General features: G+C 37.4%; 1 protein-coding gene across 3 annotated transcripts in view; it reads right to left on the reverse strand.

Annotated features, from left to right (window-relative positions):
- The window catches only part of fgd4a (FYVE, RhoGEF and PH domain containing 4a), a 334,505-nt gene that overhangs the window by 211,465 nt on the left and 103,974 nt on the right, over positions 1-19,066 (reverse strand). Inside the window, exon 1 of one of the 3 annotated variants that reach the window (XM_051920360.1) lies at positions 17,018-17,234. The exons of the other annotated variants lie outside the window; for them this stretch is intronic. The gene's annotated coding sequence lies outside the window, so the exon portion shown is untranslated. Of the gene's footprint in view, positions 1-17,017; positions 17,235-19,066 lie in introns of those variants that run through there. 3 annotated transcript variants of the gene reach the window in all.

Raw genomic sequence — 19,066 nt, forward strand, 5'->3', positions numbered from 1 at the left:
ACAATTAAAAGAATGCAAACATATTTTCCTCTTCAAAGGAGTGCGCGTCAGGAGCAGAGTCTGTCAGAAAGACAGAGGAAAGCAAACAAATCAATAGGGCTGTTTCCTTTTAAGTATGCGAAGCACCGCGGCACAAAGCTGTTGAAGGCGGCAGCTCACACCCCCTCCATCAGGAGCAGGGAGAGAGGGAGAGAGAGACAGAGTTTGTTTTTCAATCAAAAATCAATACGTGCCCTTCGAGCTTTTATGTATGCGAAGCACCGTGCAGCATGTCGTTTCAGGAAGCAGCTGCACAATAGATAGCAACGCGAAGATAATCTTTCAGCATTTTTAGACGAGCGTCCGTATCGTCTAGGTGTGCGAACAGCCCCCCTGCTCAATCCCCCTACGTCAGGATCAGAGAAAGTCAGCGCAAAAGAGACAGAAAAGTAAGCCGGGTAGCTTCTCAGCCATCTGCCAATAGCGTCCCTTGTATGAAATCAACTGGGCAAACCAACTGAGGAAGCATGTACCAGAAATTAAAAGACCCATTGTCCGCAGAAATCCGCGAACCAGCAAAAAATCTGCGATATATATTTAAATATGCTTACATATAAAATCCGCGATGGAGTGAAGCCGCGAAAGTCGAAGCGCGATATAGCGAGGGATTACTGTATTCCAGATTTCCAAATTTCCTATTCTTGCCTCGTGCTCAATACTTGCTTTAATTTCCCCATGGCCCTGTTCCAGATAAGCCGGATTAGTAAATGGATGGATTGACGGACAAAGGAAGGAAAGGTGTGCCATGTTCCATTTGCCAAACACACTTAATCCAGTGTTAGTGTCACAAGGAGACCATTCTAGCAGCATTGCGTGCAAGCCTGGTACCAGCCTGCACAAAGCGCTAGGTCACCACAGACAGCATGCTCAAGTACATCCGAATTTAGCCTGAGTCAGTCTGGAAAAGCCAATTAACCAAACATACCCGTCTTTGGGATGTGGCACAAAAACTGGAGAACCAACTAAAAAATTCCACATAAACATACCATTTTGTTTCAGTCCCAAAATGCTAGTTTTGTAGTAATAAATAACAGTTAAATTGTATTATAAACATAACTGAAATTAAATGAACTCTTTTAATCTATGGGCAATAACCTTTCAACAGGTCAAGGAAGTTAAACTCCTACTATGTTAAACACTTGCTTTTTCCCCCCAAGGAAATTATGTGCTGTTTAACTTTTTTTTTTTTTTTTTTACTTTTCTTCTCAGACACAAAAAGTAAAATTAACAACTTTTTTCTGTTTTTAAATGTGTTTTATTTTCTTTTTCAAAAATGTTACTTAAAAATATAGATTCCATTATACCTATGACATTCCCCTTCTCCCCTCCTTACACTCTGTACCTACCCTCTGGACTCATTGTCCAATAGCATCTGAGCACTTGCTCCTACTGTCCACCTAACTCTAAACTCCAATGCACCTGTTTTAAGGAGGTCTTGTGGGTTCTTCCAGGTGGGCAACTCCATGATTATAACAAAACAACCCAGAGTTCCCTCTGGCTGATCATTGAAAACCTGCATTCTTGAATAGTCTAGATGACAGGGAAACTTCATTGTACTCGTCCTGGAAATAGGACACCACAGTTTACTGTACCGTAGTGACCTACGGGTATTTTTATCACTGCAGCATCCACTCTGCTTTAAATACCATTAGGGAACCCAAGGGGTAGCTGGGCCACTTGCCCTCTAGTGCCTGGAAAGTTGTTTTGGGACTTAGGATGAAGCTCTTCATTATAGAGAGTCACATGGCCAAAACCTCTCTTTACTGGTAGCTGTCACTACCTAATATTAATTTACAGCACCAGTTATATATAAGTGGAAACCACAAAATTTGCATTTTTCAGAGTGACATCTTGATCATCCATAATGGCTGACATGAATCACAGCAGTTTTTTCTCAGAACAATTGTTTTTTTTCCCTTTGTTAATATGATAGTTTTCCTCCCAGATCCCCAAGGACATGAATTTTGGGTGAGTGCAATGGTATACTGCAAAGGACTGAAACCCGATCATAGTATTATGCAAAGCATCAACAATACTAAGTGAAGGGCATCAACCCACCATGACCATAAACTATACTAAATGAGTTTAAAAATTTTACGTTACATTCTGGTAAATTCCAAAAATATAAGAAATTATTTGCTGCCAAATAGAAGTTAGATCACCTGAATTCAGAGAGACTGTAAAAGGAAAAGACTGGTCCATTCTAAGCTCACTAACTAACTTAAAATATTATTAGCTAAATTCTGGGATATTGAGTATGTGTTCATGTTAAACATGCTGTATACAGTCGATGTTCTCTACTGAGAGGAACAACAACAACATTTATTTATATAGCACATTTTCATACATATAATGTAGCTCAAAGTGCTTTACATGATGAAGAAAAATGAGAGAAAAAAGGCAAAGTAAGAATGAAAATAAGACAACACTAATTAACACAGAATAAGAGTAAGGTCTGATGGCCAGGGAGGACAGAAAAAACAAAAAAAAAACTCCAGACGTCTGAAGAAAAAAATTAAATCTGCAGGAGTTCCAAACCATGAGACTGCCCAGCCCCCTGGAGATGCTGTCCAGCTTCTACTGAAAGCATCTCTGGGTCCTCCAATAGATGAAAACAGTCAAGACTGCTGGAAAGAATTTTACAGTCAATGATTGATATTGGTAAAGCATGACATATAAATTGTACAGAAGAAACTACATTAATTGAATTAAAACTACTTATGGTATATAGCAGAATAAAGCCAGCTTATGAACAACAAATTTAATTATTTCCAGGCTAATCTTATATTTGAGACTAGACAACAGGTTTACAAGTGCTTCAAGAGCTTCATAGATTACTGCAACTAAGCGATATAACTGAGGCAATGTTGGTAACTCAGGCAAGCTATTCCTCCACACTTGTAGCTTTTGCACACATTTCAAGTTCAATAATAAAATAAAGTAACTACTTTTTCCTTCAAAAAAGCTATAAGAATAGAGAATATAAACATGAAACAGGAGGACTTCTGGTAAACTACATCAGTGCAAAATGAATTAACTTAATTTTTATCCTCCATTAACAAATATGTTGTGTATTACAGGAAATGATAGCTTTAACAAGACAATTTAGGTCTAATAGAAATATTCTATTTATGGTACTAATTATCAGTAACAGAAATGTAAATGTACACTAGACATTTACAGAATAACTTTGGTGCTAACCCTTTGCTGATTTTTTATCTAAAGTTCTTTTTGATGCTATAAAGAGATTTTCAGATTAATCGTTGTTGCTTAAAAACATGCCTGAGAGAATTACTGTGACTAACATAGTATTTAGGTACGAAACCTAATTTGTCTACAAATGCTGACCTACTTGCACTTCAGCAATCTAGGGTAAAAACTGTACTTACAGATAGTAGATAAAATCAGAAAGAACACATACAATTAAGGAATATAGGGCGCAAGGTAAGTAGTGAGGTTAAGCATGCATACAATGAGCTAACAGAATATTTATCATTATACTTCTTATACATTTACTAGTTCACAAAGTAATCAAATTCTAAGCAAAATGATAGCTGGAGCTGGTCTCAGTTGCTTAAAAGGCAAATAACTAATGTCAGCAATAAAAAAAAAATGGGTGAAGTACAACAATATAATAATGAGTCACCAATATATAAAGCCCTTTCTATTACATTTATTCTTAACATTAGCCATTCCCATTTCCAAGCTTTAAAAAATTCCATCCAAACATCAGGATTGTTCCTCACCCCACTTTGTCCAGACACAGCTATCAGAACATGGAAGTCATCCTAACCAGATCAGCTGCAAGACAGAAACTTTGCCCGCATGGATCATCTAGCCTGTCCCAGTGGACACTTGCAAATACAGATGTGCTCACTCATTAAGAGCCTGCAGAGTTGAAAACTTAGCTAGCATGCAAGTCTTTCTGATATAGAAAGAACCCAGAGTGCACAGAAAGGACACTAAAAAATATTTTGGTTTGGCCAGGGAAATAAAAAGACAAGAAAGGTTTTGAGAAGACTAGCAAAAAGGTAACAAAGATTTGATGCTAATATCTGAATACTCAGCAAGGGACACCCACATGCGCACGCACACACACATGCTCATTTAAAAAACTTTGTTTGTGCTCTTGGCCATCCTTGTTAACAAGACTCACTCTTCTCATGTCAACCACCATCACTTCCATTGATGTCTTCATCAGCCTCCCAGGACCTTATCCAGCCCCATTACAAGTCACATATTCCTATGCCTTTCACCCCACGTATTTAAAATACATAAAACCACAATAGCCAGTTTCTACTCATCACCACATAATTTACAACCCTCAGCACTACTACTCCTCCCTCTGGAACACATTCTGCACATAACCCATGCTTGAAAATCTGTCATTTAATGCAAAGTTTCCACCTTTGAAATACTGTCCACTTCTAGGTGCTTGCCCTCTTTCCTAAGATAACGTTTTAATTTTTAAAGTTTAAAGTTTTAAGTTTATTTACAAATATAGGCATACAGCACATATTGTTATAAACAAAAGATGAAAAATCAGCCATATCCAAAATACAAAATATCAGTAATCTTAACACAAAAACACTTTTACTAATGCAGAGAGATAATAAATGATGAAAAGCCCATTAAATTATACTTCCTAATACTTTTAAAACATCAGACGTTAAGCAAAAACATTTAGCACCTTTACATGTGCTTCAATAATTCAATTATTCACAGAAACCTGATATGAAAAATTCCATAGAAACCTGCGAATAATCCAATTATGTGGCCATGTAAACCCATAACCGGGCCACTGTTAAGGATTTTGTAGTTGACAAATTCCCATTCCTCAGCAGTGTCATATCAAATGAGAGTGACATGCAAAGGGACAGGAAAGGTTTGGATCGGTAAGGCAACTTGTGTGTTCTGGTGTTTTCACCACGTCTGGTCATCCTCATCTGTTAGTACAGCATTAAAAATTCGACTGTATGCCACGATTGTTATCCCAACCTTTATCTATGCCAGCAAAACCTGGAGGAACACGAAACAGATTACTCACAAGTTCAATGTCTTTTACCAGCAGTGCCTCCGACCAATACTTAGCATCACATACAGAGAGAATGTTACAAATGATGTTACAGTGCTGAAGCAGACTGGCCAGGGATCACTGGAAGACATTGCTACAGAACGCAGGAAGCACTTAGCCAGACAAATATTATGTTTTCCCAGTCAACGCATTCCAAAACTAGCCATGGGCTGGATACCACCAAAGAGAACACAAAAACTAGGCAGGGCACATATAACTTTGAGGTCAGCTTTTTTGGGGGACCTGAAAACTGTTGACCTACTGCTAGCTGAAGCTGAACTTGCTGCAGGTGATCAAGTCCATTGGACAGCACTTGCTACCTGATGTCCCAAGAAGCATGGGAGGACCTAAGCTAAGCATGTCTGTTGCATTCTGATGGCCTGTGCATGTATTAGCTTTGCACATGGTTTCAGCAGCCATGGGGAGAAGCGTCCACAAAAATTTCCAGAGGCAAGTTTGTGCAATTGAAATTAATTGTCTCGATATTTCAGAAATTGATATACATGTGTTGATGAACTGAATGTACAGTGCTAAGCTCAGCAGCACAATCTCGAGAGCAGTAGGGTAACACGTTAAAAGTAACATGCATTATGTATTCAAATTATTTTTTAAAGTAACGAGAAATCTAACACAATACTTAAAATATCTGCATTATTATTATTATTCCAGTAGCTTTGGGTGAAAGGCAAAAAGCACACCTAGTGGGTCTTTTGCAGGGCTCAATCACACAGCCAAGTAGAATAGATGATGCTGCGAGCAATCCGGTAAGACATACCTATAGTATCAATTTTACTAAACATTTTCATAAAACACAAGAAAATCACAGGTGACATGCAGTTTAATGACATTGTGCAGTTTAATAACATTGGAGCATTTTGCCGAAGGAGAACTTCAGAAGATTACTTGCACATGCACACATAGATTATTATAAAACCAGATATCTGCCTTAACCTGATTATGTGTATGCATGTAAACGCACTGCCTGACAGAAGCCCAGCAGCCTTATCTTAGAATAACAATTCCACATAAAGTTTTAGGTAACACAAGACATAATTTTCCCATTGAGTTACTGGGGTTGCATTGGGGTTGTTCCAGCAGAGCAAAATTAGTCAACACACTGTGCAGTGTAGGAAATCATGGTCTGTTTCTCAGTAGACAGTCTAGTCCTTGATAGGTAATCAAATACCTTTTCCCAAAAAGATATTTAGGATGTTCCCAGACTACATGCTCTAGCAAGGTAAGTGCTACATGGCACCATTGCCAAATATGGTACAACCCCTAACAGATTTTACATAGTTTTAATCTTTTAAGAAAACATATAGTATGTTTTGTACAGATTCTTGAAGAATAAGTATTATGAATAACCAAGTCACATGATTCAATATGGATCTGATATAAAAGTCAGGCAATTTTAGTAATACTACAAGGTAATAAGTAGAAATCAGTACAATGAAAATACAACAGATAACTGAAGGACATAATTAAGCTGTTACTGTTAAAATATGTGCACATTATAAAATCATGCAAAAAAATTAACAGAGTACAAGCACACACAAGAAATGCTGGGATATAAGCAAAAGAGGAATACCATGTCTGATAAAAAAAAAAAAAACTGAAAACAGCTTACTACATGAGGACTGCAAATTTGATTAAGACGATCTGTTGTCTAACAACAAAAGATACAACTAACTAAATAAAGGTTGTGGATTTATGAGCATTACTTTGCATCAAAGAGAACAAGAGATAACAGTAGACATCACAACAATTGCACAACCCTCCCCAAAACTGTGACAATACCCTTTTTTGAGAAACAAAGGCAAGTTTACTTTTACAAATTAACAGTGTGAAGGCAAATAAACATTTTGTACCCAGTAAAATTAAATTATCTTTCAAGAAGCAAAATACACAAATTATAAAGGTACCCTTAACTAAATTAAATGGGATTGATAGTGGGTTGATGGATAGACGTACCCCAAAAGCAAATGACCACTATATGGCCCTTCCTGAAGCTGAACCATGCAAATCCACTGACCTTTTCGGGAGAATTAGGAGCCGTAAAAGGAGATCATCTTTGCACTGAGACTCCAACACAGTCTGATGAAAAAGTGATTAATTAACAGAGATGTTCAGATTATTTACTCTGATTAAATAAAGGATAAAAAGAAAGGTAAAACTCCCACACAGTTACATTATCTGTATGTAGTCTGTACTCTCCCTGTGTGTCTGTGTCAGTTTTCCTTCCAGGTACTCCAGCTTTCCTCATCCATTAACAAATATATGTGTGTAAATTGGCACTGCAAAGGACTGGCACCCTCTCCAGTGTTGTTTCCTGCCTTAAGTCAAGAGAATAATATGTAACAAATATTCACAATATTCTACCTGTATTTAGGTGTACTGTAATGAGATGTGGTCACTATATAAACATCAGCAAACTATCTGAATGACTATCTGAAAAAAATATCTTTGTTACACTTGGGCAATTGAGTGACTTGAGCATGCAATAGGTTTAAACAAGATAAATTAAGATCTTTATTTATTGTGTCAAAAGGGTCTAATAAATAACTTTTACATTCAAGTGTGAAACTGTGACCAGCAGTTAGCAGAGGAAGGGTTACCAGAAGTATATCTTAATCTAGCTAGCACTTGCAGCAGCGGAAAAAAAGAGTTGTCATCTATTGACTATTCAATTTAATCTCTGCTACAACAAATGCAAACATTGCCTGTATGGCAATTCAGGATCCTTACATTTCTAAAACAACTTAAAAGGTGAGTTGCACAGTGGTGCAGTAGCTAACACTGCTGCCTTAATGATTCATCCTGCTGGGGTCAAATCCCACATCTAGTCATAAATCCCACATCTAGTCATCAGTGTGGAGTTAGGAAATGTGGGGGGAAAACCAACATAGGTGGAAAACATACACAGATAACTGGCCTGTTTTGCACCCAATACTGATGGGATAAGTTAGTCACCAACAACGTTGAATTTAATTAAGCAGGTTTGAGAATGTTAAGGTTATGTTTTGTAGAAACATTTTTATTCAAATGATATGCATACATTAAAGAAACCATCCCAACACCAACCGTTGTGGAATGTCACATTTAAACTCTACTGATAATGAAAAATAATTCCTTGTACTAGCACCAAGGTGCAAAACACAAGCTCTTGGATAGGTGTCCAGGAGTCCGCAATTAACAATTTGGAGTCCTTGAAAGCTTCAAAAATCAAAATGTTCTCCCAAAACTACATTTTAAAAATGTTATTTAATGTCTATTAGGGTGCCCACAAGAAAATATCTTCATATATGAATTCAGAAAAAGGTTATTGTTTAGATGTTTCCTTATGTTTTAGCCTGATTTACCCTAACAGTGACATACTTCTGTCTTCTATCCTTTTAACTAAGTAGTCTAAGGCAGGGAGGTGGTGTAGTGAATTGGTTCATAACACAAACTGACCTTAATCTGCATGATGAAATAACCATTAGCTAGTGATGCAATTCTTCTCTGAAAAATGCAAAAGAAAAGCTTCACTGCTCATTTCTTTTCATTTACTTTGAAAGAAATCACACAGAAATGAAAACATTTCAGCTGAAAGTTTCAATGCCATTAAGGTCAGCATTAGCACTCCTGTGGTAAGTGAGTTGGCGGCTTCTGCTTTCCTCTGCAGAACTGCATCTGTGTCATGAAAAGTAACTACTCTGTATAATACTGGTCAGAGGTTCAAGGCATTGTGGCTTTTGATTGCAGATTGTACATCTCTTTATGATGTAATTCATCTACGTTAAATGCATATATTCTGGATGATAGCATTCTCCATTGCTATTTTTGTACATTCCATAGCTTCACTGTTGTAAATGATATTCTGATATTCTTTCATGAACAACAACATTCTGCTTTTTTTTTTTTTTAACTCAGTTGGAATCAACATTTGTTTCACTGAAACAATATGCAATTTAGGTGTTATTTGTCATTTAAAACACACATTATAAAACTATCCAAAACATGTTTTTTCCATCTAAGATGTTGGAAGATTAAGACGTTTTCTAAATATGCAAGATACACGAGAAATTAATTCAAGCATTTGTCTCTACTAGGATTGACTACCGAAATTCATTATTCACTTGCTGGTCAAATCTTTCTTTATGCAGCTTTCATAAGTTCATTCAAAATACATCTACAAGAATTATGACAGAAATGAGAAAATAGATTACTTAACTCCAGTTCTTAAGTTCTTACACTGGCTCCCAGTTAAGCTTAGGACTGATTTTACAATACTTTTAACTTATAAAGCCTTAAATGGTCAAGGCCCTGGTTACATATGTGAGCTTGTGATTACATACAAACCAGAGCACATAGTCAGATCTCAAGATGCCACCTACTTAAGATTAAAAGGATTAATAAAATAACAGTAGGAGGTGGAGATTTTTGGGCCCTGAAGCTGTGGAATGATTTGCCTGCTAATATATACAATATGACATGTTCCTTCAGTCTCAGCTTTTTAATCCTGGCTGAAGACTCATTACTTCAGTCTAGCATAACCTGAATAGTGCCGATTAGCTGTGCATACTGCCATTTCTGTTTGGTTGATCATAGAAGTATCACTGTACAGTATTTTTAAACTCCTACTAACCCTACTTTGGGAACCACTGCACTTGAACCCTTGGCATTACTTTAACAATGGAGCTCCTAGTAGTTCACAGCAGAACTGAAACCAGAGGTTCATGAGAAAAGGGCACATAGAAATACAAAAATTAATGTCCTTTATTACAAAAAGCTTATAGTTTTGCACTTGAGCAATAAACACTTTAAAAGTTGGATGTCATGCAAAAAAAAAAAAAAAACTTGTGTCCGCATTCACTCTGTTGAAAATGAAAAAAAACTCACAACTTCAATAAATACTTGAGGCGGAAAACAGATACTATTTACAAAATATATAAGTTCTGCACTATGAAATCAGCAGGTGAAAAAAGAGCAAAAAAAAAATGGAAAGGTTTCTGCCATAATCCTAACACAAGAAAATCTTCTTCCACAGGTATAAGCAAAAATAATAATAAGATTTACAAAGTTCCTTTCAGACTTTGCAAGCAAGAAATAGCCCAGGTTCTCTCTCTCTCTTTGCCGACACCCTCCACTCTGTATGCCATTGGAGGGTTCTTTCCATGCGCCTTCTCACTGTCAACTAAAGCTAAAACGCAGATTCGGTCCGAAGACAGACGACCTCTAGCATCCACTCCACCCCCTTTTAAATGGCCGGAGGTTACTTAGCTACCAATCTTGCGTGACACTCCAGGGTTTCACCTTATCATGATTTATGTAGCATCGTCAGATGCATCGTTGGCCTCCCAAAAATTCCTATAAAACCTGTTACTTTTACGTGCGCTCCAGCGATTTCTGCAACACTAAACCACAATCGTACCATAGCGGCTTATTCCTCCAGTGGGTCCCTCCTGCTCTTTCCTTCACTTAAGACGGGTTCTCTTTTACGCGTGTCTCGGCTTCATGGCGGCTACTTTTTCGAGGTGACTGCCAAGTACCTAGCGCCTTGCGTTAAGGTTTGCTACCCTGAAATGATTTCTTCTAGGACTGGCACTCGGCAACGCTTTTACTGCCAAGTACCTGTCTACCCTTACCTTGTTTTGGAATTGGTCTGTCCTTTAACTATGCACCTGTCTAGCTTTGGTATTGCACAATAATCACTGCATTATTGCACATTAACACTTAATTCTACTTTATTTTACTTATTTATGTTCTATTATATTGTTATCTTTCAATCTAGGATTTTTTTGTTAATCTAACTGATATTCTTCCAACTTTGCGGGTTTTGATAAGCCGATCAGGATGCATTTCACTGCGTGTTGTCCTGTATAACTATGCATGTGACGAATAAAGAATCTTGATCTTGAAATGCCGGTGACGTCCTCAGCGTGCCTTGTGCATTCACTCATGTGCTACAACAAATGAAAAAGAAAAAAAAAACAAAGCTAAGTGCACCGTTTTAACTTTTTACATAGGAACATGCCGGCTATAAATAGTTTTATTTCTATCGACTGCATTTACTTTCATTTTGCGCTAAGGCACTACCGACACCTTGTATATTCTATTTCTTTTCACAGCATCTGAATGTGACACTTTGTGCCACTGCTTTGCTGCCAGACTGGTCTCCTACATATGGAAAAGTCATCTTAGATAAAAGTCCTCTCTGGAATCAGCAGATGGAAAGATTATCTCTTCAACCTGGATAGTCAGAAAACCCAGGTACAGGTATGCAGACAGTTGGCTCAGGTCTCCAGAACTATGACTCTCTCTTGTATGATTTTTATATCCACCATTGTCAACTGGCCACAGTTTATCAATTAATTAATGGACAGATATTGTTGATTTCCATTTATGTTTAATCAGTTCTATCTTGCTGGAATGGACTGATGCCCTACCCAGGGTTTTCTCCTGTCTTGTGCTTTATGCTAGCTGGGAGAGGCTCCGGCACCCTCTGCGACCATGGTTTGGATTAAGCAGATTAGAAAATGACATGACATAGCAGTTATACCTTGCTCTGTGTGTGTTTTAACAAATCACCATTTATATTTGTACCAGTTCTGTATTTAGTAATTAGTATAATTTGTACTTTAACCGAGAACTGATTACAGTGATCTGTGTCTGCACTCAGTAAAAAGCACTATACAAAAATAAGTTGTATTGTATTGTACTGTGTAAGATTTGTGTTCAGCCAACCCTGGAGCATGCACAGGACCCCTTGACAGCTACAGGCAATAGCACACATCAAATGTAACATTGTTTTCTGTGTTTAACAAGTTAATGAAACTGTCATTGTTTGCCTACAGAATGATCCTTTCAGAATGCAGCTATCCAAAAATAGTTAGAATTAAAACTAAAAACTACTTTATACATGCAAATACCTTGATATTTTTGTGTATTAGATGTTTCAGAATTATGTTTTTGTGGTTAGGTAGCATTTCTTTTAAATCTATATATCTTAATAATTAATTAAATGGCGAAATTAATGTGGCTTAAGAACAAATTACACTGAATAAGCTAAAATTAAGCTGCCATATTCCTAACTTGAATTTACTGCTCACCACCATGCAACATCACTAAACAGACCAAAAAATATTTTAATTCATTACATCAAATTAGCTTTCTCAGTTTAGTAGTGCTTTTGGTCATTATCAGGATTACTCAGATGGCTATTTTCTGCTGCCTTTTACCAACAGATCAATATTTCATACCTCCCGCTAAAAACAATGCTGACATTTGAGATTCCAATCTTTTACAAGGAATAAAGGAAAAAAAAGAGGCACAGGAATGTGTAAATGCTATTAACAACTAATCTGTTTGTTCAATCTTGTTCGTTTTTTAGTAAGCCATTTTTCTTATTTTGGCCTTTTGCCTTGTATTATTACCCTGAATATGACTTGCTGTTCCTGTTTTTCATTCACACATCTCTAACTACAATAATCAATATTTAAAAAAACACACATCAGAAAAGAATTATTTTTATCTTTATTATTTTCACTTCATTTAACTTGGTAGTTGAATGTAAAGCTGGAACCCTCCTATAAAAATGTTAACTGGCACAACTGGCAAGTTAGGTGTCGGACAGTATTCTATGAATCTTTAATAATCTAACCAGGTTTTGTTTTTGAAATTTTGCAAGTACTTCTTTGGCTAGACATGAAAAAATATGGGCAGTGATCAGTCACAATCAGAGTTACTAAATGAACCAAAAAGGAAGGAACCAAGTGCAAAGCAAAGCTAGCTGGCATGCAGCCCTTGTGAACAGCGTCAAGTGTTCAGAGGCAGGATGAGAGCTTGAAGAACACTGGCTGTGCGTACAAAGGCTACTGTCACATTTGAAAAAAATGTGAATGGCTTGCATATTTATAGGGAGTCCATTTACTGCTTTCATTTGACTGGAACATACTGTGAACTGTGAGTTGCCAAAAACAAAAGTGACAAGTGTTTGATATCAAGAAGACTTTGTGCCAATGCCTGAATATTTTAAACACCATCATCAGTAAAGGACTTTAAAAGCTTTAAAACTGTTTTTTAACAAATGCAGAGTTGCAAACTATACTATATTCAGTTTTAATGTATTCTTATATTGTACATTTCTCATTACACAGGCTCAAACCACAGTAAGAATGTGATAAGAGAGGTGGCACAGTGATGCAGTGTTTACCACTGCTGTCTCACACCTCCAGAGTCCTGGGTTCCACTATGCAGAGTTTGCATGTTCTCCCCAAGCCCCCAAATGTACTTAATGTACTCCACTCCTTCTCTCACTGGCCCAAAAAACTGCATATCAGTTTAATTAGCTAAACTTAATCTGGTGGTGTAAGTGTGGTCATAGTCAATTAGCGCTAAAATGGAATGTCACTTCATGTAGGAGTCATTGCTGCCAATGTAGGCTCAGGAAACACACAATCGTGAAGTGGATTAAGCTAGTTATAAAATGGATGGATATTGATAAATGGAAGGATATATAAATGAACAGAATATGAATTAATTCAGTGCGTAATATGAGTTATTATGACAGCTAGTGGAATGTTTTTGCTCCCTTTGAAGAGCGCATACAATGGCAATTAAATTACACTATATAAAGAAAAAGCCAAAATTATTTTCAATCATCATTACCAAACCAACATAGGGTTATAAGGATATGGCGCACATCCCAGCAGCACGAGTGCAAAGCTGGCAACGACTTCGAACAGGGCACCAGATCATTGCAGAACCAACTTACCCACACACCTACAATAGTATGGGGTCAATTTAGAGAAACCCATTAATCTAATATGCGTGTTCCGAGATGTGGTAGGACAGCGGATGCTGGGGGAAAATAAAAAATGTTCAAACCCCACAACATCTACTGCTGGGATTCTAAATGAGGACACTGTATCAGTGATGTAGCAATGCTTAACCACCATACTGTCCTTTTTATATTATTTATTATATCACTTACAATGACTATGAACTTGTGTGGGTAGCACATTGGCAAACTGGTCAGTGCTGCAGCATCACAGTTTCTGGAGACTGGGATTGAGCCCAGCTACTCATTGAGTAGAACATGCATTTACGTTTACTTATTTGGCTGATGCCTTTATCCAAGATGACTTATAAGATTTATGATACAACTGGTTGCAATTCTTTTGTTTTTTTAATTGGAGCACAGGCAGGTCAAATGACTTGCTCATGGTCACACAGTGTCAATAGCGGGATCTGAACTCACAACCTGAAAGTTTAAAGTGCAAAGCCTTAACCACTACACTGCACTGCCTGCTTCATGCATGTTCTATCAGTGTTTGCACAGGGATTCATCCAGCATCATCTGGTGTGTGCGTGGTAGACTCATTGGTGACAACAAATTGGCCTCTAATTAGTGCAGTTTGTGTATATACCCCACAATGGAGCGCTTCCATCGCTCCTGCCCTAGACCCGATTGAGGCTGGGATAAGATTCTACCCCAAACAATCCTGAACTGAATAGATAAAATGGATATAAAGTGGGGAGATAAATAAATGGATAGATTTACAAGATCATGTTGCCTTAAGTTATACTTGGATATCTTACTTAAATGATGTGATAATATTTATGAATAAAATTAATTGATTTTTGTCAACATCAACATGATAATTATAGAAAGCAAGTACTTTATGTACCTCCATCAAAATATTTACCTTATCCTAAATGATTTTGAAAAAAGTGAGAAAAGTTATTTTACTGGTGATTCTGATTTTGTTAACTGAACAATGGCATGTCCTGTTGCTTTAAAACTAGAAAACAATGCATACAATGCATAATGTATTTCATTTAATAAAGTGTACTTTCCATGCTCAAAGCATTTAACAGAAAAAGGATGCATTACACTTGTTTACATATCATTTACAGCTGGAGCATGGGCAGGTTAAGTGACTTGTTCAGGGCCACTAAGTGCAGGCAGTAGCTGAACAGGCAGCCTCATGCTTTTAAATCCAAGGTCTTAGTCTCTGCATCACATTTGCTGTTCAATCTGATTAAACAGATTCACTGAATTCCACATCATTTATTGTGTATTCCCTGGAGCCAGTGATCTCCCAATAAGATATCGGTCAGCTTTAATTATACAAAAGGAGATGGAAGGGTAATACTGTATACTGGTTAGCATTGCTGTCTCACAGGTCCATAGGCTAAGGTTCAATAGCTTAAGCAGCCATTGCTTACATAGAATTTGCACAGTATGTCCATGTGTTCTCTACAGCTGGATACCACATCTCAAAGGTAATTATATTAACAGTCTAATATTGTCCTCATTAAAGTGTAGGGGTGTGCCTTGCAATACATGGCCTTCCCTTCCAGGGCTGGTTCCTGCCAGGATAGCTTTCTGCAATCTTGTGTTATAGAGAAAGCATGCTCTACAAATAAATGGGTAGGGGAATGAATGGATGAAATAAGGTTGGAAAAGAATTACTTGGACGTGGTAAAAAAAGAATATGATGCAGAAATCTGTCACAAAGATTGAAATGAAATAATACCATATAATATACTCTTTCTTAAAGTGATTATTGCATTATTGAAAATCAGGCTGACAATCATGAAGATAATGGGATAAACTGTATTAAAATGTAAAAATATTGTTTGTGATGAGTGACTTTCAATAAAAATAATTACATGTTGCATCAATGCTACTGTACATTAATAACCTACAGTACATTCCCTGTAGGAAGTGTCCCAATTAGATAGATAGATAGATAGATAGATAGATAGATAGATAGATAGATAGATAGATAGATAGATAGATAGATAGATACTTTATTAATCCCAATGGGAAATTCACAATTACTGCAAAGCAAAGGGCACTCTGTGTCCATTCACAAACTAATGCCAAACAGCAAACTTGTTTTGAAATGATGCGTTAATATTTATCAAAATTATGCTTTCCTTTCAGAATTTGCACAAAATACTATATACGGCTAGAAATATTAGTTGAGATTAAGCTAAACTGAATTTTATTGTTGTACGCTTTCAGAGCATATTATTTTATATAAAAGTGCCATGTCCATGTGTTTCTACTCAGTTTTCCAATCTTTTAAATTTCTATTATATAGCCAACACCATCTCAAGAGACTGCCGCAATTGAACTATAGTATTTTTAATGGATGGACACGGGACAGTGGGGCATAGGAAGGTTAAATGACATGCTCAGGATAGTAGCGAGTTGAGGTGGCAGCTCTTGAGGTTTAAAGTCCAGCAAAATCACTCTACTGGCTTGTATTGCATTGCGCCGTTATGGTGTAATTTAATATTCATTGAATTAATGTAATCCGTTTCTGATTGCACCAGGGAACACCTTAAAGGATCCATGAAGTGTTAACATCTTTAAAACGTGATGAGTTTTTCAAATAGGCTTCGTACTGCGTTTCCTTCATTCAGAAAACGTGCTGCTACATTAAAGGGATGTGGGACAATATGTTTCGTTGACATTTTCTTTGGTTGGTAAAATAGGCTACAATTCCACATTCTCCTCGAAAGCATATCCTACCGGCAAAGCGCAAGTGTGATATATAACCTTTCGTGTAAGATCGCATGCAATCTAGTAGCCAAAGTAAATTAAAATGACTTAACAATGAAAGAAGGATAATACAGCAAATTATCCCAGAAACGAACCGCATGTGTAGCTTAATAAGCTCCAGGCTGCGTCATTGAGCTCGAGCAGAATGAATTTTATTATCCACGGGACCCCGATCTATGGCAAAAGTATTTGTAGAGCAAGGAGAAGCACGAAAACCTTCAGGAGCATAGGGGATTCTCGCAAGAAATGGGACAGGCGACCGTCGCCTCTTAAACAGGCATAAAAGCCGAGCAAGTGCGGAGTTCAGCTCTCATCGACCAGGAAAGTACACAAAGACCACTTACCCCTCCTAGACGCAAGTCTTTCCGTTGTCAATTACCGATCCACCAACAACAGAAGATTTTACCATATGCACTGTACTGCTTTGCCGCGCACTGTATGCACAAAGGCAGCAGGATGCAGCTCCGTTTCCACAACAGTGCTGCGGTTCCTTCAACGTAACAGCCAAGGCACCAACGCCAATCTGTCGCTCTCTGTCCGCCAGCCGTGCGGGGATCAGCACTTTCTCTCAACCCGGAAGCGAAGCCACCTCCAAATCCCCCTGTGGTAACAACAGCCCACGGCTGCGCCAAGTGTCAGTAGCCCCTCTGCTCTGCGACCCAACAGCCGACCCACTCGGGAGGGTGCGCTGCTGGCAGGTGCGAAACACTCTCGAGCCTGCAAGCAATGTGACTGACAACAGAGGATTGGTCGCAAGGACCCCCACACTGCTTTATTTTTGAGCACTGTTCGGTGTTAAACCCTACAGATTTTTCTTTTAACTCTCAACTAGCATTGCAGTTAAAGTCAACATATCGCGGTTTAAATGGCATCGTTATTCTCATTCTAGAGGTGGGGCACAATAGCGACTGTGACAGTGCACTGTGCACTTGCTCTGTCCAGCTCTCCATTAACCACCCCGAGAGATATTTTGACTAGACCTATAGTCCAGGCATCCTTCCATTATCGTGTGTCGGAGTTAATTCACAAAGCTTCTGTTTTAAGGCCGAAATTAACCCTAGGCTGGGCACCGCGCCTTCGTTAGGCAAGATAATTCACAATGGAGAACATTTCCCCAAATTAAAAAGTTTATTTTGTGTCAAAACGGAGTAAACCAGTGAAAGAAATGGACTGTAAACATAGTTTCAGAACTGAGAGTGTATATTATTTTAGCCTAGTCTTTAACACTAACACACACATACACCAAAAAAAAAAATGTAATATTTTGAATTATAAAGAAAATGCATCTCCTGATATTTTAACATGATCAGGGAGTCTGTATTTTGCAGACCATCTTTTAGAATATTAGTATAGTGTCATGTATGGTGGGGTTGGCTTATAACATATGAAAATTTGATACAGTATAAAACAAAACCTAATGAACAGAAACTGACACATGAAACAGGTCACTCATTATTAAAGGATATAAAATCGAATCTTTCAGTATAGCCCAAATGAAACTAATAACTTATTTCTAGGGTTGCCTGTCTAGACATTAACAGTCTGCTTGCACAGTTTCTGTACATATAACCCCACAAATAAATGAAAAATTTTAAAAAGTGAAAACTTCCAAGGGCATAAATACTTTTTATAGGCACTGTAATACGTGATGTCTCTCCTGGGAGCTGCAAGTAGAGAACTTATAAACCTAAATGTGAAAATGTCTTGATCCAGAAATCAAACATTTGTACCTGGAGAAATTAATTAGAAGTGTCTACTGTTTTTCTTATAGTCAATAAAAATACATCTCCACAATCAAGTATGTATATAGTATATGCTCAAGAATTGGCCATAGAAATTCTAACAGCTCCAATTATTCCTTCATCTTTCAAAAATGAATTTGGAAAATGGCATTTTTTTTCTTCTTCAAATAATGCACAGTGACCGTGCCTTGGATAAGCATATTACGAAAATGAATGGAGAGATGGCGTTATTTTTAAAATTGTTAGTGCACTGTATATAAGTATTAAGACATTTAATAGATTTGTGTTATGGTGAGTGTCTTAGTAGCTTTCCTAAACATATTAAAAAAAAAGTGTGCACAACCTCAGGATTTAAGCTGCTTACATTCAAAAATACTGCAGACAGGCAGCACATAGTGTGGAACATTTAAATAAAAGCAAGAAAGAAAAAATCTACACATATTTCTGCCAGCATAGGGGAATATTGGTAGAGATTAGATGAAATCTAAGTAATTACTCTCCGAGTATTCCAGTTTACTTCCCACACCCTTAAAAAGACATGTAAGTTAGGTTAACGGGTGATTCTAAATTGTCCTCTGTTTATGTCCAAGTATGACTGTTTGTGTGAATAAGCCATCTGATGTACTGGCCACTGGCCGAGGATGTTTTCTG

The sequence above is a fragment of the Erpetoichthys calabaricus genome, chromosome 1 (assembly GCF_900747795.2).
Source record: "Erpetoichthys calabaricus chromosome 1, fErpCal1.3, whole genome shotgun sequence".
Lineage (NCBI taxonomy): Eukaryota > Metazoa > Chordata > Cladistia > Polypteriformes > Polypteridae > Erpetoichthys > Erpetoichthys calabaricus.